This window comes from Muntiacus reevesi, chromosome 2, assembly GCF_963930625.1.
Source record: "Muntiacus reevesi chromosome 2, mMunRee1.1, whole genome shotgun sequence".
NCBI classification, from domain to species: domain Eukaryota; kingdom Metazoa; phylum Chordata; class Mammalia; order Artiodactyla; family Cervidae; genus Muntiacus; species Muntiacus reevesi.
The window spans coordinates 117,303,445-117,329,258 of NC_089250.1; positions in this window are offsets into that span (position 1 = coordinate 117,303,445).

Below are 25,814 nucleotides of genomic sequence, written 5' to 3' on the forward strand. Positions count from 1 at the left end.
GCTAACACTATCCATTCATTTCCACCAGTACCAAGGATCTTCTGTGCTTTGAGCACATTAGCTGTAGGTTACCACAGGCATACCAGCCCTCAGTGAACAACTCCTTGCAGAGTACCAATGACAGAAGCTAACCCTCTGGCCCTACTCGTTTGACTGACAATAGTGGCCATTTCATTATGGGAGAAAACAGTGGCCAATGAGAAGGGAGGATCAGGGATGGAGAAGGACTCAACTAAAACTGATTTATACTCCCACATTGATGAACATTCCCTGGATTAGATCACAGTACCTGGATAGCTTCCAGACTAAATTGCTTGGAAAAAGTCAGGTGGAATGCTAATAGAAATTAATTACATATGTTTCCTATTCAAGAGTCTAATTATTGAAATAGTATTTCCCTCACTCATGTTACAATATATTATGAAATGTCAGCGGTACAAGGAATAATGTAAGTGATTTAGGCAGACCTCTGATCTTTTAAGCAAATTTTTCTGTAGCATTCTTGAAACATAGTTATCTAGTCACATTAAGTAATTCCGTAAAGAGCAAGTAATAATTTTACAAAGAAATGCTAATTTTTAGATACAGGTATGCATTAAAAAAAATCTCCTTTTGTATTTCCAGTGTGCTATAATGCACAAAATGGGTTCACCCACATTATCTCATTGTCTCATCATTACAGCCCACATTGTGATTCAGGGTCATCATTTAGGACATCTATTCCAACTGTCAGAACTTGGGACATAGAAAATGTAGGCAATTAAGTGATTTTATTCTGACCTCAGCACAGCACTCCCAAGAATTGAAAAAAGGATCTTCCTGTGAATATTTTGTTCCCTTAAATTTCTCACTTTTTAATAAAAGCCAAAATATGGCAAACCTTACTCCTTGCCACTAACAATTCAGATAATTGACAGTTCAATTAAGATTCTTTTTTATTGATAGTGACTACTAGTCACTATCAATCCATGTCCTCTCACTACTCCTTAATCCTTATTCTTAATCATGTTTCAGAGTTTACTATTGGCAAAAGAGAAATACGTTTCCCTATGGAAGGTGTGCAGACACACACATTTATTCTTCTACCTCATCAAACTGTTTGAAAGCTATCAATTACCAGTACTTGAACATTTACCTTATAGAGATGTATTTAGTTTAACAATGGCTTTTTGAAAAATAAAATAATTCCCTTTTTGCCATTAACTTTTTTGTGAACTTCGATGATTTAATCAAATTCTTCTACTTTTATGGTAGCAAATGGATGTTTAAACAGGAATTTGGATTAGGAAGTAGATAGGAAAAAATAGAGAGCACAGAGAGACAGATTTTCAATATGCAGTCCTTTGGGAAGAAGAGACCAAGTTTGGAGTATGTTTAAGCTAGAAAAAAGAGGAGAAACACAGCAGTACATGAGAGGGGAAGAACCAAAGATGATCTATCATCCTGACAATGATAACATGACCAGCTCTGGGATACACATTCTAAACATTCAGCAGCATTCACTATGAATGTTTCCCTCAAGGAGCTTTAGGTCTAGATGGCTGCTAGAAGCATGAAGGAAAAAATTTAAAAGCACATAGCTTAAACCATACATGCAAACACTTGGAACAATAGTTTGATAAATTATAACATGTTAGAACTAAAAGAGAAGTTCTGGCCAAAAAGATGAGTGTTCATAAATAGGAAGAGGGAACATATTCTGTGTAAGGAGCAATTCATGAGTAAAAGCTTGATTCCACTTATTTTCCATCCCTTATACATCCATCTGATCTTTATTTACTGAGTGACTACTATGTACAAGACACAGTAGAGTCTGAAGAACTGTTGACCTACCAGGAAGAAATGGGTAAAGTTTCTAGGGAGATGGTGAAAAAGATTTGGGGATGGTTATTTTCAGGCTTCTTTTCAAAGAAAAGCCAGATTAAGCACTTTGAATTTCATCCACTAGACATTAGGAAGCCATTCCATTTTTATTTTTTTCTCTTTTGAGAACAGACTCTATACCTAAACTTCCACTCTTAAAAGAGCCCCGTTTTGAAAATACTGACTTAAGGCAGAGACATTTTTGAAGAAATCACGTTGCCTTCTAAAAACTTAATGTTCCACTCTTTAAATGGTATTTCCAGAGAAGATTTCAGTAAAATGAATGTTGCCAAAAGGAACCTGTAATTCCCTAAGGAAGCAATATTAATTAGAGAAATATGTGCCTCTGAATTCATCCAATTTGCATTTCATTTTATGACTTATTTTTTGCAAACAGTTTACTAAATGACTGCAGTTGCAGATGGTTAAATTATTGCCATCAGATGGCTGCCATGACTGATATTACAGAAAAGGATAGAATCTGGTTCTTCATAAATAGCAGAAAATAAGTCTTCAGCTTTTTTTTTTTTTATTTTAAGAGATATCTTTCTGCTGTGGCTGACCTTCTGAGAGCAATGATCCAAATACAAGGTCACAAGGAATTAATCTACCGGAAGGGTAGATTGGACAGAAAAGTTTTCCAAGTCAAATTTCTATTTTTTATCTAGAAGGCAGCTATCCCAGTTATTGTGACTTCCTTAAACAGACCAAGCTAGTATGGAAGTTGGAGCTAGGTTGATATTATAAGAGAATGCTAGGTCCCAGATTCAGCCAACATTGGCACTTATGACCAACCATCCTAATTTGCCGAAGACTGTCTTGGCTCTATCACTGAAATCCCATGTCCTAAGAAGCCTTTAAAGTGATTAAAGTGAAAGTCACTCAGTCGTGTCTGACTCTTTGTGACTTCATGGACTGTAGCCAAGCAGGCTTCTCTGTCCATGGAATTCTCCAGGTAAGAATACTGGAGTGGGTTGCTATTCGCTTCTCCAGGGGACATTCTTTCTCCAGGGATTGAACCCAGGTCTTCTGCATTAGAGGTGGATTTCTTTACTGTCTGAGCCACCAGTGAAGCCTGTAAGAAGCCCTTAGTGAAAGAGAATGTGTTAGTTACTCAGTTGTGTCCAACTCTTTGTGACGCCATGAACTGTAGCCCACCAGGCTCCTCTCCATGGAATTCTCCAGGCAAGAACATTGGAGTAGGTAGCCATCTTCCCTCTCCAGGGGATCTTCCCAAACCCAGGGATCAAACCTGGGTCTCCTGCATTACAGGCAAATTCTTTGCCATCCTGGGCAAACTGGTATAGTTGATTACTCTTTGCTCCCAATCTTCATGAACAGCTTGTGTCAGCATTCAGCACAACGTTTTGTGTGAGTGTGTGAGTGAGAGCAAAGATAAAGGGGTTTCAAAAAAAAAATAAAGGGGTTTCAGAAAAGCATGTAGGTTCACTAAAGGGCCATTAAAAATTGCTTCAGTACAATCTTTTAAAATCTAGAATATGCTGAGATGTGATTATTATTATATTTTATTTTTGGTTAAGAGCAAGCGAGAGATTTTATGAATGCTCTCCACTAATATTATTCAGGTTAAAGCACCATTTAAAAAGATTTCAAATATTAATAGAAAAAGTCAGTTTTAATGATCTCTGCTTACAGAAAGGCATTCCAAATTGCGAAATAAAGTTATTGGGATAAGCAACTTCATTTGGGCTTCATTCCAAGTGAACATCAATGTAATTCCCCTAGATAAGGACAGACAGTACTAAATCAAGCACAGGTTTTTTTCCTATATTTACTAAATATTCAACAGATTTTTAAAATTGAAGTATAGTTGATTTACAATATTATATTAGTTTCAGGTGTATAGAAAAGTGATTCATATTTTTACAGCTTAAACACCAATAAAAGTTATTACAAGAAAATGGCTGTAATTCTTGTGCTTTACAATATATCCTAGTTGTGTATCTATTTTATGCATTATAGCTTGTATCTCTTAATTCCATACCCCTATCTTGCCCATCCCATCCTTCAAAGATTCTTGTTAGATTTTTCTCTATATTCAAGACTCTCTGCTGGGACTAGGGGTGATGATGGATGAAGAAAACATATAAAACCTCTATAGTAATAAATATGCTAAGATGAATAGAGGAGGTGCATGGGTAGCTCAAAGAATTGAGCATAAGGGGTCAACTGGTTAGGTGTAGATGTGGTTGTGGATGTGGATGGTAGGAAAAGTAGGAATGCTTCTTAGTGAAAGCAATCTTTAAGATCTGTAGCATGTGTAATGTGCTATGTGCTCAGTTATGTCCAACTCTTTGCAACCCCATGGACTATATAGTCTGCAAGGCTCCTCTGTCCATGGAATTTTCCAGGGAAGAATATTGCAGAAGGTTGCCATTTTCTTCTCCAGGGAATCTTCCTGACCCAGGGATCAAACCTACATCTCTTTCATCTCCTGCACTGGCAGGTGGATTCTTTGCCACTGCACTACCTGGCAAGCCCTATGTGTAGTACTTCAAGCTATTTAGGTAGTATAATCATCTGGTCTTGGCAATAAAATGATTGATTAAAAATATGAAGTGAAGGGACTATCAAATAATTTCCAAAAGTTTCTATCTTGTGAACACTTGCTGTATGGTATTGCCATTCCTTGGAGATAAGTTAAATGCCAGAAGATAGTGAATTTTGCATTAAAATTTAAAGCCTAATTGACACCAATTGCAAAGGAAGCAGTTTTGTAAGTAATCACCAGTTACCAACCAAAATGGTTTAATGGTTGTCCTGAGTAATGAATGATGATGAGATATTCACCTTAGTAGTAAGGTTTATGTTCTTGAGAATATAAAATACTGCTAAAACAAAATGAATAAATACATGTATTTTTTAAACAACCCTACTAGCAGAGACATTACTTTGCCAACAAAGGTTCGTCTGGTCAAGGCTATGGTTTTTCCAGTAGTCATGTATGGATGAGAGAGTTGGACTGTGAAGAAAGCTGAGCATCAAAAAATTGATGCTTTTGAACCGTGGTGTTGGAGAAGACTCTTGAGAGTCCCTTGGACAGCAAGGAGATCCAAGCAGTCCATCCTAAAGGAGATCAGTCCTGGGTGTTCATTGAAAAGACTGATGCTGAAGCTGAAACTCTAATACTTTGGCCACCTCATGCGAAGAGTTGACTCATTGGAAAAGACCCTGATGCTGGAAGGGATAGAGGGCAGGAGGAGAAGGGGGCAACAGAAGATGAGATGGCTGGATGGCATCACTGACTCAACGGACATGAGTTTGAGTAAACTCTGGGAGTTGGTGATGGACAGGGAGACCTGGTGTGCCGCGATTCATGGGGCGCAGAGTCGGACACAACTGAGCGACTGAACTGAACTGAACTAGTGCCTAGGAGTCTATGAAAGGTGATGGAATTCTTTCACGTGAGTCAACAAATGTGTGTCTTACACTGCATTCACAGATGAATAGGATTCAGAATGAGGAAATTAATAATATATTCTACTTTGCATTGTTAGACCATAGCTACTCAATTAGTTGTTGGCTAACTAGCAGATTTCACATGTTAGAGTATGTTAGAAAAAAATTTAGAGCCTCACATACCTAGCAAAGGAGAATCTGCCCCTTAAAAAGATTTTCTGGCCTCCTTTATCAAAGATTAATTGACCGTAGGGGTGTGAGTTTAACTCTGGGCTCTATTCTGTTCCATATGTCTGTTTTTATGCCAATACCATGTCATTCTGATTACTGTAGCTCTGTAGTATTTGTTTGATCTGGGATGATTATGCCTCCTGCTTTGTTCTTTTCCTTCAGGATTGCTTTGGCAATTCTGGCTTTTATGGTTCCTTATGAATTTTAGGAATTTTGCTCTAGTTGTGTGAAAAATGTCATGGGTAATTTAATAGGGATCATGTTAAACCTGTAGTTTGCTTTGGGTAGTATGGCCAGTTTAACAATATTAATTGCTCCAAACCAAGAGCATGGGATATTTTTCCATTTCTTTTGAATTGTCTCTAGTTTCTTTTATTAATGTTTCATAGTTCTCAGAGTATATAATTTTCAGCTCCTTGGTTAGGAATAAAATACTTGGTCTATTCCTAAGATTGTATATGGAGTATATTTTTAAAAGGTATTGTTTTTTTACATGCCCTTCCTGATATTTCACTGTTAGTATAAAAAAATGCAACCAATCTCTGTATGTTGCTCTTGTATCCTGATACCTTGCTAAATTCATTTCTATAGTATATGATTACTATAATATGAATTATAATTATATAATATGAATTATATAATTTATACCAGCTCTAATAGTTTGTGGTGAGATCTTTAGGGTTTTCTATTTTTAGTATCATGTTATTTGCATATAATGACAATTGTACTTCTTCCATTCCAGTTTGGATATTTATTTTGTTTGCTTGTCTGACAGCTAAGTCTAGGACTTCCAATGCTATGTCAAATAGGTGAGAGTGGGCATCCTTATCTTGTTCCATATTTTAGCAGGAGGCTTTAAGTTTTTCACCATTGAATATTATATTGGCTGTAGGTTTGTCTCACATAGCTTTGATTATGTTGAGTTGTGTTTCCTCTATGTCCACTTTGGTAAGAGTTTTTATATTAAATGTATGTTGAGACTTTGTCAAATGTTTTTTTTTTCTGCATCTATTGAGAGGATCACGTGGTTTTCCTCTTTTGTTGGTGTGATGCATCACATTGATTGATGTGCATATGCTGAATCACTCTTGTGAACTTGGGATGAATCCCACTTGGCAAGAATATACAATGGGAAAGTCTCTTCAACAAGTGGTATTGAGAAAGTAAGACAGCAGCATGTAAATCAATAAAATTAGAACACACTCTCTCACAATACACAAATATAAACTCAAAATGGCTTAAAGACTTAAAGACATGACACCATAAAACTCCTAGAAGAGATCAGACAAAATATCCTCTGATATAAATTATACCAATGCTTTCTTAGGGCAGCCTCCTAAGGCAATAGAAATAAACAAAAATACACAAATGGGACTTAATCAAACTTACAAGCTTTTGCACGGCAAAGGAAACCATAAACAAATGAAATATTTGCAAATGATATGACCAACAAGGGCTTAATTTCCAAGGCATACAAACAGCTTATACAACTCAACAATAACAACAATAAAATGACCTAATCTAAAAATGGGCAGAAGAAAGACCTAGACAGACATTTCCCCAAAGAAAAAATACAGATGGCTCTTAGGCATCTGAAAAGATGCTCAACATCACAAATTACTAGAGAAATGCAAATCAAAACTACAATGAGGTACCAACTCACACTAGTCAGAATGACCATCATTAAAAAGCCTACAAGGGCTTCCCTGGTGGTTCAGTGGTAAAGAATCTGCCTGCCAATGCAGGAGACACAGGTTCCATTCCTGATCCAGGAAGATCCCACATGCTGCAGAGCAACTAAGACTGTGCCCTAGATCTGGGGAACTGCAACTACTGAGCCCCTGTTTCCTAGATTCTGTGCTCCACAATAAGAGAAGCCACCACAGTGAGAAGCCCATGCACCACAACTAGAGAGTAGCCATCACTTGCCACAAATAGAGAAAAGCCCATACAGCAATAAAGACTCAGCACAACCAAAGATAAATAAAATTATATATTAAAAAGTCTACAAGTAACAAAGGTTGGAGACAGTGTGGAGAAAAGGGAAACTTCTTACACTGTTGGTGGGAATATAAATTAGAGCAGCAACTATGGAAAATAGTATGGAGACTCCTCAGAAAACTAAAAATAGATAACATTTGATCCAAGATTCCCACTTCTGAGCATATATCCAGACAAAACTGTAATTCAAAAAGATACATGCTCCACTATGTTCATAGCAGCACTGTTCAAAATAGCCAAAACATGAAGACAATCTAAATGTCCATTAACAGAAGGATGGATGAAGAAGATGTGATGCAAATGTAATTCAATGGAATACTACTCAGCCATAAAAAAGAATGAATAATGACATTTGTGGCAACATGGATGCAACTAGAGATTATCATACTAAGTGAAGTAAGTCAGAAAGAGAAAGACAAATACCTTATGATATCATTTAAATGTGGAATCTAAAATATGACACAGATGAACTTATTTATGAAATAGAAACAGACTTGTAGACATTGAGAATAGACTTTTTGTTGCCAATGGTGAGAAGGTCGAGGGAAGGGTGAGTGAGAGGTTGTTGTCAGCAGGTATAAGCAATTATACATAGCATAGATAAGCAAGACCCTACTGTATAGCACAGGGAACTATATTCAATATCCTATGATCAAATATAATAAAAGAATATTTAAAATGTACATATATATGTATAATGGAATCACTTTGCTATAGAGCAGAAATTAACACAACATTGTAAATCAATTATACTTGAATATAAAACAGATGTCCCAGTGATTGGAATGCACATTTAAAGTTAAGAAGCACTGCTCTAGGACACCCTTAAAACCCTTCTTTTGCTTCAGAGTGTGACTGTCTTAAGAAAATATGAAATACCTGGAAAAATTTGAAAATACAGTCAGCACTTGACCTATCACAAGGAACAGAAATATTTAGTTAAGAGAGAGGATAATGTACCAGGAATATGGTTTTTTTCTACAAATTACTCAAGATCTGTCATGTGAAGTCAAGTGTTGAAAATAGGACCAATGAGCAGAACAAAAAACAAGAAATGTGTTTTAGCTCATTATAAAGTATAATTCTTAAGGGGAAAATGTATCTATCTAAATACTTATGGGAGGTGATGGAGGCGGTATCTAAATTCTCTAACCCTAAAGATAAACAGAAAAGGAAGGAAAAAGAAATTCATTAACAAGCATTTTGTCAACTAGGTACTTCATGTGTTTTTCACGTTTCTCATTTTACTGGATGTCTGTCTTCATAATCACTACAGAAGACTTAAAGCAAACAAAACAGAGTGCAAATAGCAAAAGATGAAACACTAAATCTCGGGCTAGTTTCATTAACCCCACTGACTCGATTCCATGGCAATTAAATGGGCTACAGTGAGCTTTTCTCTTATATTTTACTGCTGGTATCTGGTGCTTTGTCTTGAGCTCCCCTGCCCCCATCCCCACATCTCAGTGCTAACCACTGCATTTTTCAACCAATTTATCTTTATTTCCTGCATGTGAATGCACAGTTTCTCTTCCATTTTGTTGACTAGCAATTTTGAAATCTTTAAGTGGTAACAGGATTTGAGCATGGTTTATGTTGACCATTACCCCTTGTTTGAGTTCAAAACTGCAAGGTGTGGGGATGTCTGTGAGGTCAAACTGCAGAACTTTTATTAGCCTCAAGTTTCATTTGATTTCTACCAGCACTCTGACAGTGCCTTTCCTCTCTGTGATATTTCCTTTTGAAACAAGATTCTTTCCATTATTTCAGACCTCAGAAGTGCAATGCATGAAGTAACACAGAGGAATGAATCACTGCTTGCTCTTTTATTACCAAGTCTCATTACATGAATAATATGGGGTTTTATACAAGTAAATATGTGCAGTGGTGTTTATAGAGCGTTGACCAGTAAGCATGTTAAACTTCTGTATTACAAACTGTTGCAAATGCCACTAAAGTAATGACCATGTACAAATCAAATGGAAAATGGGATAGGAACTGATTTTTTTTTTCCTTTTCCTATAATTCATGCCTCTAATTCTGGAATTGGACAAATTTTTACTCCAACATGATTGATTTAATCCAATTCATAAGCAATATCTTGCGACAACTGAATAATGAAAAACTTTCTAAACTCTAGGGATCCAAAATTTTCTTTAGGTTTTGTACTATGGTATTTTTTCTCAGCAGGTCCTTCACTACCTAATCAACTATGAGGATTAAAGTTCTGTCTTCAAGATTAATGAGAAAGGAAGAAAAGCAGTGGCTCATACTTAGCATATACCTACTGTGTGCTGGGGACCCCAAGCATATTTTATTTAATCCTCACAGTGCTTTTACAACATTATTTTCACATTATATAGCCAAAGAAAGAGCCACAGTGAAGTGAACTGTTAGTTCACTCTGTTTTGCATGCTGTACGCATGTTGGGTCTTTAATCTTCTCAACAATGCTATAAAGAAGGAATTGTTACCTCCATTTTATAGCCATAAGTTGTGGTTGATATAGGTGGTTAAAATGTACAGTTTTTACCTATGGGCGTCTCATGGGCTTCCCTGGTGTTTCAGATGGTACAGAATCTGCCTGCAGTGTAGGAGACCTGGGTTCAATTCGTGGGTCTGGAAGATCCCCTGGAGAAGGGAATGGCTATCCACTCTAATATTCTCAGTTACCTACATAAAAGGGTTTCTCAATCTTTACAGTATTAACATCTTGGACTGAACAGTTCTCTGTTGTGGCAGATGTCTTCTGCATTACGGGATGTTTAGCAGCATCCCCGGCCTGTATCAGGTACTAATTACATTCCTATACCTCTTTGTACCCTTTAGTGGTTATGGCAACAGAAGACATTGCCCCTTAAGGGATATGCTCAATCCCTCAGTTATGTATGACTCTTTGCAACTCCATGCAGACTCCTCTGTCCATGGAATTTTCCAGACAAGAATCCTGGAGTAGGGTGCCATTTCCTTCTCCAGGGGATCTTCCTGACTCAGGGATCAACCTGTGCTGCCTGCATTGGCAAGCAGATTCTTTACAACTGAACCACCTGGGAAGCCACATCTCTTAAGGGATATCTGACAATATCATCGTGGAGTAAGAGCACGTGTGCATAGGAATAACTACTGCAAATAAATATCAATCTTGAAATTCTAATGGAGAACCAAAAGACTACAAATCCCTCAACTGCTTAAATAATTATAGTAAACAGTAATAACAACCAACGTTTATTTAGTGCACATTTATGAGGTGGACATTATTACTCATTTCTCACAGATGTGGAAAATAAGGTACAGAAAATTGAATCATTTCCATAAGGTTGAAGGTCTGTAAATGGTAAACTGATGATTTTAACTCAAGTACTGTAAGGCTGACCATTCTTTATATACTCTATTTCCTCACCCTCATAGGGCAGATACTCCAGGGGACCTCCCAGGAGCCATTCCCACCCACTTCTGCCTTGTAGGAAGAAAAAGTTTCTGTCAGAGGGGCTGCCAACCTCTCACATCAGATTTGCTTTCCTCACATCTGTGCCATGAGTCTCTAATTCATCTTGAGTAAAGGGTTTGACCTGAGTTTACAGTATAATTGCCCGTGGTGGAGATTCTGGACATGTTTTCTTCTAGGTTAAAAGACAGATGTGCTGACTCATTTCCCTACCATTTGGACCCTGAGATATGGCATCTCTTATGATGTGGACAGCAAAGTCAGAGAGAGTGTGAACGCCAGAGCTTTAAAGACTGGAGGCAGAAGAATAACATCACTTAGACCTCAACTGAGTCTGGGACTACTACCTCCAAATGCCTATTTCGAGAGATAGTAACACATCCTATGATTAAGTCATCTTCAATTGGACAATATTCCACTTACAGCTGAAATCACCTTTAACATACATGCTTCCAATAAGCTAACCCTTTAATCTTTTATTTAATCTTTACTTCTTGGAACTCTGGTGCACAAAGTTTATTGATACTCCTCAGTTCCTGACACACGACCTTCTCTTGTGATAGCTATGCCTTTATCCCTTTTTAATCCCTATTTCCGCCTCATTCCACAGCAACGAATCTGAGGGAGTTGATGTATATTTTTTATTAGAATCCATTTATGTCAAATGGCATTTTATTTGCATGTGTCACTAATTTATGTAATAAAAATGAGTAATAACTAGTGTTAAACAGCATTTACTATTTCCCAGGCATTTAGCTAAGTGCTTTTCATGCAGTGACTCATTTAATGCTCACAAAGTCTCTGTAAAATAGACATTATCCAAGCGTTACAGCTAGTCATGCACATCTTCCATGTGGACTCCAGTTTCTACCACTAAAGACAAAGGAACACTGAATATTTATTTACATTCACTAAAAGACTCTTGTCCATAGGATATATGAAAGCTATGTATCCAGGGGCAGAACTGCATGTTTGAAGGAAATATATGCTATGCATTGATACTTTGCATAAAATATAAAAGCTGACTGACTACACAAGACTTCATGACCATCAAACATGCTTGAAGGTTCTTATATGCCCACATCCCTGCCAATATTTGGCAGCATCCAGCACTGTAATTTCTGTCCAACTATTGAGACTAAAATAATCTCATTATATTTACACTTCAATTTTTCTAATTACTAATACATCTGAACATGTATTATGATTTATAATGCTATTTCTCATTAAGACTTTATTACTTAGACTATAACCCAAAATATCCTCCTTTTATTCAAGATGCATATCATTTTCATTCTATATAATGATCAAGTGGGAAAATGCTTTCCCATTTTAGTATCACAGCTTATTTGTGAGCAATTGACATATGAGAGAGACTTGATGGCAAGAAAAATCACAATATAAAGATAACTCCCCTATTGTTTGTTGGTTTGGGACACTAAATAGAAAATACATAAAAAGTATCAGGTATTTTATTAGTAGGGAGATGTGTTAAGATTCTTCAAATCATTGCTGTAGTTAAGATCTTTTAGTCATTTGAGTTTCATTTATTTCTCCACTCCTATTTGAAGCTCTACTCTATAACCTGCATGGTGTATGGAAGAGCCCAGGCTCATAAACTGTTCGGGCTGGCATAATTATAATGGGATAAGTAAAGATAAATGAGCCACGAGCTAGGATATCTAACCCAGCTGGGAAACTGGAGTTTGGAGGTATCTTGAGAGAGTGATGCTACATTTTGTCATTTTATCATGTGTTCAATTGAAAGTAAGCTAAGTGACTTCACTGGTGATCCAGTGGTTAAGAATCCACCTGCCAATGCAGGGAACACAGGTTTGATCCCTAAAATTCCTTGTGTGGAATCAGTCTCTCAAGGATCCTCCAAACTAAGCCCATGCACCACAACTCCTGAGCCTGTGCTCTAGGGCCCCCAAGCTGCACCTACTGAGCCCTCAGGCCACAGCTACTGAAGTCCATGCGCCCTAAAGTCCCGCAGTCCAGCCCCAGTGGGTCCAGGAGTACCCAAGGGATAAGTGGCATCGGCGAGGAAGGAAACAGACACACAAGGAAGGTTGCGTGGAAGAAAACGCTTTTTTATTTTTAGGACAGCTCAGGTTTTATAGAATGAACATTACCTCCCCCTTAAGTCACCACATATTACTTCAGATATTGGTTTTGTGCTTCCATCAATATTTTTCTTCCCCATGTTTTCCCCCTATGTATTCATCTGGAACATTCCCGATTATAGGGTTTTTTCCTAGACTGTCCCGTACATTAGTCTTCTTGCCTCAATGGCCTAACATTTTCATTCTAACAAAAACAATGTTCCATAGATTTCAGATATAGTATGAATTCTTTGGGTAATAAAACAATACATGGGAAGGGTTATGAAAAACATATTTGACATTTCTGAGGATAGTACCATATGAAAACCCTGATATTTTTCTTTACCCGAAACTACAAAACCTCAGTCTACAATGATTAACTATGAAGCAGCAAAACACCTCTATTAATTTTGAGGTAATGGCAGTGAGGTTGGTTAATGTAAATCTTCTATTGAAATCCTATGTAACACATTTCCTAACTCTACAAAAATACCCATAATATTCCATGTTGTTTAAAGGAAGGGAAACAATGGACAAATAGCAGCATAGAAATAGCAATAATGAAAGCCCTCTCAACCAAAGAGCAAGTAAACTGAAGCAGTACACCTACTTCTGAATCTACATGTCTCTACTTTTTTTTTTAATCTAGAACATTATAATCTAAGCAAGCAGCCAAACTATGCCTGTGGCCTTTTCCTTTTTAACTTGATGTTTATGGTCGTGTCCTGAGCTAGAGCAATCATGAGCATTTCTAAATAGGCTTGGACTTTTCCAGGGAGGCCTGATCACTATATGTATTTCCAAGAATTAATAGAAAACCCAACAACAGTAAGACAGAAAGAGGAAGGGGACATACCGGGCCCCCGGGACAACCCAGAGGGGAAGAACTGCCTTGCAAGCTCCTCTCTCGTCCTGTGACCTTGCCACGGATTGGGCGCATCCCTGCGGCTCCCAACACTAAAGCCTGTGCCAAGAGAAGCCACCACAGTAAGAAGCCTATACATCACAACTAGAGGGTAGCCCCTGCTAGTCACAACTAGATGAAGCCCATGCAGCAAGGAAGATCCAGCACAGCCAAAAATAAATAAAGTTAAGATCTACCCCTGCCTATGAAATATATTTAATCACTGTCGCTGACAACTGAAAAAATTACAAATGCAGGAGACCAAGTAGGTGTTGGTGAGGAAATACAGGAAGCTCAGTGTTGCTGGGTGGCAGAGTGGAAACAAGCTGAGTGACAGGAGACAGAGATGGGTAGAGCTTTTGCTGCAGTAACGAGGAGAGAGAGCCCCTGAGGATGCCAGACTTGAGGACAAGACACACAAGGTCCTTAGTAGCAGCTCTTCAATAAGGTGGCGAGCTTTCAGAGGCAATGAATGGACAATGGTCAAAGAGAAGTAGAGCAGGGACACAGGAGGTCCTGGCAGCCCCCAAGTATCCTATGACTCAAATATGCTTCATAAGGGGCCCGGGCAGCAGTGTTGAAATGACATACAATAGATTGGAACAATGTCTACCTTGAGAGTTTCCGGTGAGGACCTAGTAACCACCGAAAAGTGGGAATTCTCCAGAATGTTGATCCTCTATTAGATCTCGGAGCGGGGAGGGGAGGGGAGTTCAAGTCCCAGTGATGACCAAAAAAAAAAAAAAAAGTTAATTTGCATTTGTTTAGTGAAATCTAGGGGAAACTCAGTCATTCCCTGAAGCAGTTTCATACCTAAAAGGTAGAAAACGCAATAAAAGTAGGTGTTACTGCTCTTTTTCTCTGCAAGTGGCTATTGGAGTTCTCTGAAAACAGAAAACTTTGCATGTACATCTAATGAGGAAAGCACTGTACCTGGTGTCAATTAATTATTAGATTGGTGAAAAGGACACAATAGAGAATGGCTCTATTTGGAAATTATGTTCTCAGATCCATAATTTTAATGAATAACGTGCTAAGAATCCTAGTTCCTGATTCTAATATTCCTCTCTTTATCTATACAATACATGTTGTATTTGCACTGAGCTCATAAGCTTTGTCCTATGGGGACAGTGACAGAGTTAAGATCTTTTGTTGCTTTAGGATATTGTTCTTTTATTACCCAAAGAGAATATTTACCAAGATAGTAAAGATTTTCTTGAAAATGTGGTAGGAAATACAGAATGTGTAGATATTGAACCATTTCTCTAAACGTCTCAGTAGTTAATGTGATTATGAAACCCCAGGACATGTTCCAGGGAAATCCATATGAATTTTGTTTTCATCAACCAATAGATATTTGAAGAAAATGATTCATCTCCTCTTAGTTTAGTGCCTTAGGTCTGTCTTTAAAAAGGCATACCATCTAGTGAAATTGGAATTACTTTTGTCCTATTCAATCTTGGTTCAATTTTATCAGTAAGTGCTTTGAGATATCTGGTGAAAATACAGCTATTCATTTCTTGAAAAATGCTGTAAATGCATTATTTATTTTCAGTTGGAAAACAAAATGCAGTGTGTCTAAAGCATTATAAAAAAAGCAGAATTTCATTTAGTTGGAGGATATTAATTGAGAAAACATCTACTTTTCTGAAACACAAAAAATGTTGATCTGTGAATACATAAGTACATTCAAGAGATGGCCAAGTTGTTGTATTTATTTGAAAACCTTTACAGAACAACAAAAAGAAAACTAAATGGCTTCCATAATTTATTTCTACTCCTTTCATTCTTCTGCATTAACATTTTTGGGGTATCTGCTTTTCCCAGCCCCATGCACATGATAGCTCAGAGCAAGCATGGAAGACACTGCTTGTGTTCCCACCAGAGGCTGCTATCCAAGCTGGTGCACCCATCTGACAGCTGCTATATATATTTGTTGCTAAGAACTCAGGACTTTCCCCTTTTTTAGGAGCATGCCCTCAGATTATAGGCCCTGACTTACCCAGGTGACATCCCATAGCTAAAGGCTGACTGCTCTGAGAATTAAAAAACAAAAACAAAAACAAAACAGAGCCCTTGTCTCAGTTGGAAATGGGGCCCCTGTGCACCAGGACATCCTGGATTACCCAAGACCATTATCATTGCTCTAATCTTTCACTCTCACTCCACCACTTCCCTCCCTCTCTTCCAGATTTTCCTTAGGAAAAAAAAAAAAAAAAACACCCCTTTAATAAATGATATGCAATTGACCCTTTCCTCAGGTTCTGGTTCTAGAAAACTAGAGTTGTCATGCTGTATTTCACAATGAGTAGGTGCTCCCTGGTACTCAGAGAGTAAAGAATCTGCCTGCAATGCAGGAGACCTGAGTTCAATCCCTGGGTCAGGAAGATCCCCTGGAAAAGAAAATGGCACCCCACTCCAGTATTCTTGCCTGGAAAATCTCATGGATGGAGGGGCCTGGCCGACTATAGTCCACAGGGTCACAAAGAGTTGGACATGACTGAGCAACTTCACTTTCAAGTGTTTCAAGAACAAGGTAAGGAAAGGCATTTTGAGTAGGGGAACAGTGTCACAAAAAAGAGAAAAGCTGAAAGCTGTCATGCTCAGGGAGATGTCATCTGGGACTTGTTGTTTTCAACAGTGGGAAGGCAGAAACTGGGGACCTGATGAGAGGTAAGTCTGTAAAGATGAATTCCAGTCAACTTAGAAGGGGGCATCTACACCTCACCTTCCTAAGAAGGTTTGTCTCACAGTCTGGAGTCAAGATGAAGCTAAATCTCCTAGATCAGAGCTAAATCCTCTCTTCGCTGTGATTCCCTGCGTGTTCCCCTCTTTCACGAACGGGTCTTAGTAACTGCACCGCCAAGTGGGGTTACAGCTTGACATTATGTTATCTTAAGGCAAAAGAAGTCTTTCTCTTTTCTGTAACAGTGACAACTCAGAACCAAACCATCACTCTCCCTCACTTGTTTGTCCAGGTTATTTTGGCCCCTGTTTCTGATAGCAGCGTGCATATCCACAAGACACATCCTGAATGCTGGATGTAAATATACGCCAGGAGAGTCACTGTCCACGATGTAAGTAATAAACTCTTATGATAATAGTACATGATGAAAGCAGTAAAAATGCAAAATGCAGTACATCACAGAGAAAAGAAAATCCATCATAATAATGCTAACAGCAATAATAGTAACTATTTATATTGACAAATTAGGATGTTTTGATGTAGCTGAACTGATGCAGTCATTTTTGTGGGGCTTTTTTATTGCTGGAGACATTCCAAAGGAGCACACAATGCGAGTGTTTGGCTATAGCTTCATGGAATCAACTACCTTAAAATGTAGAAGTCATGTGTGTCATACATATTGCCATATAGAGACATGATCTTTATCGCTGTTCTGAATTCCATTCCCTCACCCATCTTTATTCTAACACACTGAGGGATGGAAAAGAAACAGAACTAATATAAACAGGTCTCTTTCCCACATTTCTTCAAAATAAAGTCTCTTAGGGGCAATGTGGCAGTGAGAATCCACAATCTTAATACTATCAATTTTAAATGTGAAGTCTGAGATTGAAATGGGTCCTTGGAATCAAATTGGCATTTTCTAGGTATATGCGTGAGTGTGTATGAATACACATTTAAATATTCACACACAAAACCATTTCTGTCTGGATATAATGTTTATGATACAAAATGTGGGAAATTACCTAAATGGCAATCAAAGGGGAACTGTTTTAACAAATTCATTGTAAAATTATATAAAAGAATTCTATGTAACAAATTAAAATTATATATATGTATGTGTATGTTTATGAAAAGTGGTAAAAGTTATATCATATCATATTTATACTTATTTAAAATTTTTAAATTGTTTATGAAACTGAGATAATCTAATATATACTAAATGTAATAGCTAATATTTAAAAGACAATAAACAAGAGATATATGAAAACACTAAAACCAAACTAAAAAAGGTTTAACTAAGAAATGTAAAACAAATTTTGAATAAATAGAAATAGGTAATATTCCTGAATTTAAGACTTTAAACTTTGTAAAAAATAAATAATCCACCAATTAATCATGCAACTATCTCCCATGTAATCTCTCTAAAAATATCATAATGTGTATTTTTGGAATTTAACAAAATGGCTCTAAATTTTATTTAAAACTTCAAAATAACATAAACATTAATACTTTGTTTATTGAAAACTGTGACTACCCCTTTTTATGAAATATATAGAGTATTCATAAATTTGACCAAGTAGTAAGTCACAAAGAATAAACCCTTCATATAAATCAAAGTAGAAAGAAGACACTATCTTATTTCTTCCCTGGTGGCTCAAATGGTAAAGCGTTTGCCTGCAACATGGGAGATCTGGGTTCAATCCCTGGGTCCAGAAGATCCCCTGGAGAAGGAAATGGCAACCCACTCTAGTACTCTTGTCTGGAAAATCCCATGGACAGAGGAGCCTGGTAGGATAGAGTCTGTGGGGTCACAAAGAGTCAGACACAACTGAGCGACTTCATAGTCTCTTTCTTTTTTTTCAAAAAGCTGGAAAAAGAATTCTATAATAAAATAATATAAAAGTCCCTAAAACCTGGAAATCAAAAAGAAAAAGATTTCAAAAAGAAATCTTTCTGAAACAATTTAAGAAAAATCCAAATCCAAATTGTAGAATACCTAAAAATATCAATCAGTAAAAGCCATTCATAACAGAAGCCATGAGATGAAGGCATGAAGTTTAACTGAAGACAGTAAAGCAAAACAAACCAAGACAGAAGGATGGATTTAATAAAGATAAAAACAGCATGTAATCAACTATAAATAAGAAAAATGGCCAAACTAATAAATAAACAAAACACCAAATCTCTGAGCAAACCAATAGACCAGAAAATGCATAAGTCAGAAGCACAAATTCATAAAATAATAAATGATGAGGGAAAAACCATGATATTTGGAGGAAATTAAAAGATTGACAAGAGACTATGCTGTTCAACTACGCAAAAGCAATTGAAGACCCAGTGAAAAATGGAATATTTTAAAATTTTTTCACTAAATTAAATTCCAACACAAACAGAATATTTATAGATCATTCACTATGGAAAAACTGAGTTGTGAAAATGTTAATCCTATATCAAAAATCTAACTCAGACATTTTCTTAGGAAAGTGTTAGCAAAACTTTTACAGATTAAAAAATTACAAATCTATTTAAAATGCTCAATAACATAAAGAAAACCAACCAAGTCTCTTTATGAAGTTAATCTTACAATAACATAAAAAACCAACAAAGAATTTGTTAAAAAAATGCAAAACAAACATTGTTATGATATTATGAAACTCAGTTCAGCCACATATTAAAATAACACCAAAAAAATAAAATAAAATGATAACACCACATAGCATAACCAAGTGAAATTTATTCCATCACAGTAAGAATGTTTCATCATTAAACAACCTATTCATTTTTTTTTTTAATGTTGATGGACTATGCTAAGTACATGCTAAGTCGCTTTAGTCATACCCAACGCTTTGCGACAGCCCTTTGGACTGTAGCCTTCCAGGCTCCTCTGTCCAGGGGATTCTCCAGGCAAGAATACTGGAGTGGGTTGCCAGGGGATCTCCAGGGCATCTTCCTAACCCAGGGATTGAACCTGTGTCTCTTACATCTCCTACACTGGCAGGCAGGTTATTTACCACTGGTGATGGACTATAGGAAAAAGATATAGATTATTTCCATAGGTATTGAAAGGCCTTTGATAAAATTTGTACCGTTTTTTGATTAAAAAATAAAATAAGGATACATGGATGCCATTTAAGCATGATGAAATACAACTATCTCTACTCCATACTTAATATTTTTCTTACCAAGGAAACACTAGAAGCATTCTCATCAGAATTCTAAGACAAGGATGGCTTTACCACTGTTATGATACCATTTTGAAAGTATTGGCCATTGTAGATAGACACATAAAAGAAATTAGACTTGAAAATGAGAAAGAAAATAATGGTTTTCACTATTTGCTATTGATGTGAATTTATATTTAGAAAATCCATGAATCAACAAAATAAAGGGGTTATGAAGAAGAAATTCAGGTAGATTTCTAGATACAATTCCATATATAGAAATCAATAGACAAAATCACAAATCAAAAACAAAACACAAATTGGGAATACATCCCACTTGAAATAATTTAAACAGTGATAAGCTACTTCTTAATAAATAATACACTCTCTGAATATGAAGGATTTTTAAAAACATTCTTAAAAGACTCAAAAAAGACTTGAACATATAGAAACTATTATATCTGGGATAAGATGATATATTTATACAAATGCACAAATGTCAAGTCTCCCTAACTAAATATAACTCCAGATATAATCATTTATTTTTAAATTGAACAAATCGAAGCTAAATTTCATATGAAAAAATAAAGAAAATGAGAAGAATAATATGAAAAAGTAAAAAGAGGGGTACCTAATTAGCATATTTAAATGCACTGTAAAACTAGAAAAAATCAAACAATATGATACAAAGTCATCAACAAACATAAGTTAGTGGAAAAAATAAAACCAATTACATACAAAATGTTATCATATATAGGTAGAATTTTAAATGAGGAAATGATGAATTAAACAATAAATGTGCATTTTTTAAGTTGAACGTAATCATTTAGAGAAAAAAGATTTACAGAGATTACCTTATACTAAGATAAATTTCAAACAGAGCAAAGATATAATAAACATTTTAAAAAATCACTAATAAATGTAGATATGTTGAAAAGGGAAAAGTGTTTTAAGAGTAGGAAAGCCTTGTCTGATTACGGCAACAAAACACAAAACTTTAAAACTTGATAAATTTTATTACATTAAAAACAAATTTATGAATGTAAAACATAAGAAAATTAAATTATGAATGGTCAACTATAAAATATTTCACAAATCATATTACAAGGAATTACCTGCCTACTTACGAACAGAATTTCTATTAATCAATGAGAAAAATGAACAGCTAAATGGAAAAATGAACAAAAGCTAAAGTTTCAGTGAAAATGAAATTTAGGTGACAATCTCAGTGATAATAAAAGAAAAGCAAAGTGAAGACTCTTAAACAATGGGGCTATGTTAATAGGCTACAGGGACTAGGATGATGAAGCTCAATAAAGTCAAATGTAGGACTATTTGCTTAAAAAAGTAAAGAAAATAATGAACTGCTAATCATAGAACAATATGTTTCCATGTGTCCAAATTGATATGAACAAGTAAATCGATAAATAAATAAGCAATAAATAAATAGGGGAGAAAGGAAAACTCTTCCCTAGGTTTCTCTCTACTCAGTGTATTAGGTTGGCCACAAAGTTCATGATGTTACGAGAAAGCCCAAACTTTTTGTCCAACCCAATAGAATGTCCAACCTGATAGAAACAATCATAATTTATCTTCATTTATAGATTTTAAAATTAGTGAATGAATGTGTAATTTAAAACATCTGCATATGCTCAAGGTATCTCCCAGAGACTCTCAACAATTATAAAGGGAAGATTACCATAGAGTGGAGACCCTGACAGGTACCATCTGAAGCAAGTGATCAAATTTGAAATTATAACAGAGGAACCAAATCCACATCACATTCCTTGTGATGCAATGAAAGACACACCATTGCTTCTAAGGTACCCTTACCCCAGATTTAGTCATAAAGAGATATTAGGCAATCCTAAATCATACAAAATAACTGGCCAGTCCTCTTAAAAAAATGTCAAAATGATAAAAGAGGGGTGGGGGGAGAAGATATAGAAACTATTCCAGATTAAGAGACTAGGGTATCAAGGCAACTAAGTACAGTGTATGATTCTGAATTTAATTTTGAAAGTGAAAGTGCTTGTCACTCAGTTATGTCTAACACTTTGTGACCCCATGGACTGTAACCAGCCAGGCTCCTCTGTCCACGGAATTCTTCAGGCAAAAATAGTAGAGTGGGTAGCCATTCTCTTCTCCAGGGGAAATTAACTCTGATACAAAGCTGTCTTACATGCCTAATCTAAATTTCACCAAATGCATTACTAATGTCTACACTGATCTAAGATTAAATTCTATTTTGGTAAATGTACTATGTTTATTTAAGACATTAATATTTGAGGAATATTGTTGATATGTATAACAGATTTAGCAAATCTTTGCAACATTTTTGTACATCTGAAATCTTTTCAAAATGAATATCTAAGTTTTAATAATTAAAATGCCAGGTAATATATATTTTTTATTATAGCACTGGCCCAGAACCAATTGTCTTATAATACAGTGTTGGCCAGTGTATAAGAAAACAGAAACCTTAATATAGTACTTTCAGGGTAAAAACTGGTACAATCTCTATGGGCTGCATCAAAATTTAAATTTCTGTGCAAAGCAAATAAAAATTTAAAATTCATATATCTTTTCACTCAGTCTTTCTACATATGGGATTTTATCCTCTATTTACACTCAGATATGTGCAAAGTGGTAAAGTGTACAGGATAATCATTGCAATATCACTTATGATAGGAAATAACTAGAGACCATATCATTTCCATCTATATATGACTGGTTGCTTCAAACAACAAAATTAACTTTTTCTACTGAGCACTTTAAAAAACAAAAGAATAAGGAAGTGCCTCAATCAATAATATGGATAATATATAAAATACATATAGTTACACAGAAAAGGCAAGGTTCATACAATTTTATTATGTGTAGTTATACATATACATATATATATACACACACACACATATATATCCTTTAAAATGAAATGTAAAAAAACAGTTTGGATTGATGATATGTTAAGAGATATGAGAGCCATGGAATTCTCTAGGCAAGAATAGAGGAGTGGGTAGCCATTCTCTTCTTCTTCAGGGGATCTTCCTGACCCAGGGATCAAACCCAGGCCTGCATTGCAGGCAGATTCTTAACTGCCTGAGCCACCAGGGAAGCTCAAAGTTAACATAAGTACCCAGATTTTCTGAATTCCAATCCAAACACTGTCACTACCAGTCCTTGAGTAAATTACAGTCAACCCTCCCTGTCTTTTGACATGGAATTCACAGATAGGGAAAGCTGACAGTACTATGGCGTTTTATAGAAAGAACTGAAGCATCTATGGGTTTTGGTATCCACCCAGCATCATGGAACCAATTCCAGGTGAATACCAAAGTAGACTGGACTTGGCACAGAGCCTGTTACTTCATCTGTTAAATGGGGAATAACAGTTGTCAACTGAAATGTTGTGTTGAGGGATAACTGAGGCAACTGACATAAAAGATTCATTGACCATGCCTAGCACTTAAAAATAGTTCAGCAACTGTTGTTTTTTATCCCAGCTTTTAGGAAGAGGATATCTGAGTGCAATTCCAGGGTATAAGCAAGTCCTTTCACTGCACACATGTGAATATTTTGAATTTTGAGCTATGTGACTGTATTAGCTATTTAAATATAGAAGAGATGAGAAAAAATACATTCAAATAAAAAAATAAAATTATAAAATTCCATGTTGATGTAAAGCAGATACAGCATATTGTAAAGCAATTATCATTCAATTAAAAATAAATAAAATTTTAAAAAATAAAAATGAAATTTCATTATACTATAAGGATATAAAATCTCAAAGGTCTCATACTTCTTATGCAGTTATATCCCTCTGATAACATCAGTACAAATATCTATCCTTCTGGAGATGAGTTTATACATTAATATATCAAATTATTTCTGTCAATATTTATAATTATTGGTTTTATATTTTCATTATAATTATGATACTGTTATTTTAATTGAATGATCTAAATTTTGTAGACATGTTGATTGTATTAATTCAAAATGAAATGCATTAATCTTTTTTCTGTAACAAGTATTTTGGAATAAAACCCTTGCCTTTATTGGTAAGCATACAAAATATGTCCATTAAATAAACATAAGATTTTCAATATTCACACTAGCTTAGCCTCATGGGTTTTATAAGTATATTAATGGTTACAGGTAAGATACTGGTTCTAAATTTTATTAAAACTCTGTAATTTTAATTTAGAACCTTATATCCATATTATCTGCACAAACAAATTTCATGAAATTATTTTCTGAGTAATAATTTAAAGTGGGGAGACTCTGCCAAGTATGACCAATGATAAAGTCTGAGTTGATGCACTTACCTAATTTAGCTAAGTTAAAAAGCTTTATTATCCTTAATCTTTGATTCTAGAAATAGAAAATGAAGCAGGAATTTCAATTTGCATAAAAAGCTATAAGAGTATGTGCATATACTCACGGGGCTTTAATCTCATAAATTCTGCCCTCTCTGCCAAGACCAACACTATCACTGAAAATTAATTTGATATCAAAAGCTCTAATTGTGCTGCAATTAAAACCCATCATTACCTCCCTTTTTAGGAAGGGAAAGTATCCAAGCCCTTCTTGCCAAAGCTTAGTTCTACAAGACTTTGTATTAGACTGAATACTAAAGACACTTAATAAAACTTGAAAATAAGAATTGTAGCCTGAAGCAACATGTCTTCTTAGTTGTATTTTAATATCTTCTCCTTGCTTTAGGACTATAAAGCCACCAAATATGTCCCTACACTTTCACAGTAAGGAAAAAGAAATGGTATTAATAAGCCCCTTTGTCCTACACATCACGTACACTGCCTCATGCTCAACATTCAATGTTCAAAATATTCATAAGATATAGGCATACCTTGGAAATATTAATATTTGGGAGTTCAATTCCAGACTACAGCAATAAAGGGAATATCACAGTAAAGAGTCACACAATTTTTTTTTATTTCCCAGTGCATATAAAAGTTGTGTTCACACTAACCTGTACTCTAGTAAGTGTGCAATAGCTTTATATCTGAAAAATGAAATACGCACCTTAATTTAAAACACTATTTATTGCCCAGAAATGCTAACCATCATCTTAGCTTTCAGGGAGTTGAAATTTTTTAAAAATAGTAACCTTGACAATCACTGATCACAGATCCCTGGCTGATTCATGTCAATGTATGACAAAACCCACTGAAATGTTGTAAAGTGATTGGCCTCCAACTAATAAAATAATATTAAAAAAATAAAAAAAAATAAAAAAAAAAATAAATAAAAAAAAAAAAAAAAAAAAAAAAAAAGTTTGAAATACTGTGAGAATTACCAAAATGCTACACAGAGAAAAAAAGTGAGCAGATGACATTGGAAAAAAAATGGAGCTGACAAGATTGATCAAATTAATGTTGCTGCAAACCTTCCATTTGTAAAAAATGCAATATCTGCAAAGTACAATAAAGCTAAGTGCCATATAACAAGGTATGCCTGTATAGAAACTGTTTACATATCAGAAGACTGTCAAACAAAGAAGTTATATAACCTAGGCTAGGTTAGAAATATAACATGAGTCTCCCATGCCTGTATTTATATTTCCCCAGTTCTATTTGTTACACACTCTTTTTTTCCCATGTCTTTCCTCCACCTGCCTCCTCAAACTCAATCAGTGATTTGATTCAAGTCTTATCTGTGTTCTAGTTTAGAATAATGATTATCAAACTATCATGTGTTTATGAACACATTAACACAGAGACCTTTTACAATGCAGATTCTGATTGTCAGGGCTAAGTTCAGAAATTCTGGATTTCTAGCCAGCTCTTGGGTAATGACCATCCTGCTATTCCAGGGACCACACATTGAGTAACAAGCACTAGTACCTTCTCTCTTTCCTGTGGGGCATTCCAGCTCCAAGCAAAAGCCCTATTAAACATCTGCCATACAAACTGCTTTTCCAAAATTCATCTCACAGTCTCATTAGCTTGACCAGTCTAAACTGACCCTAAACT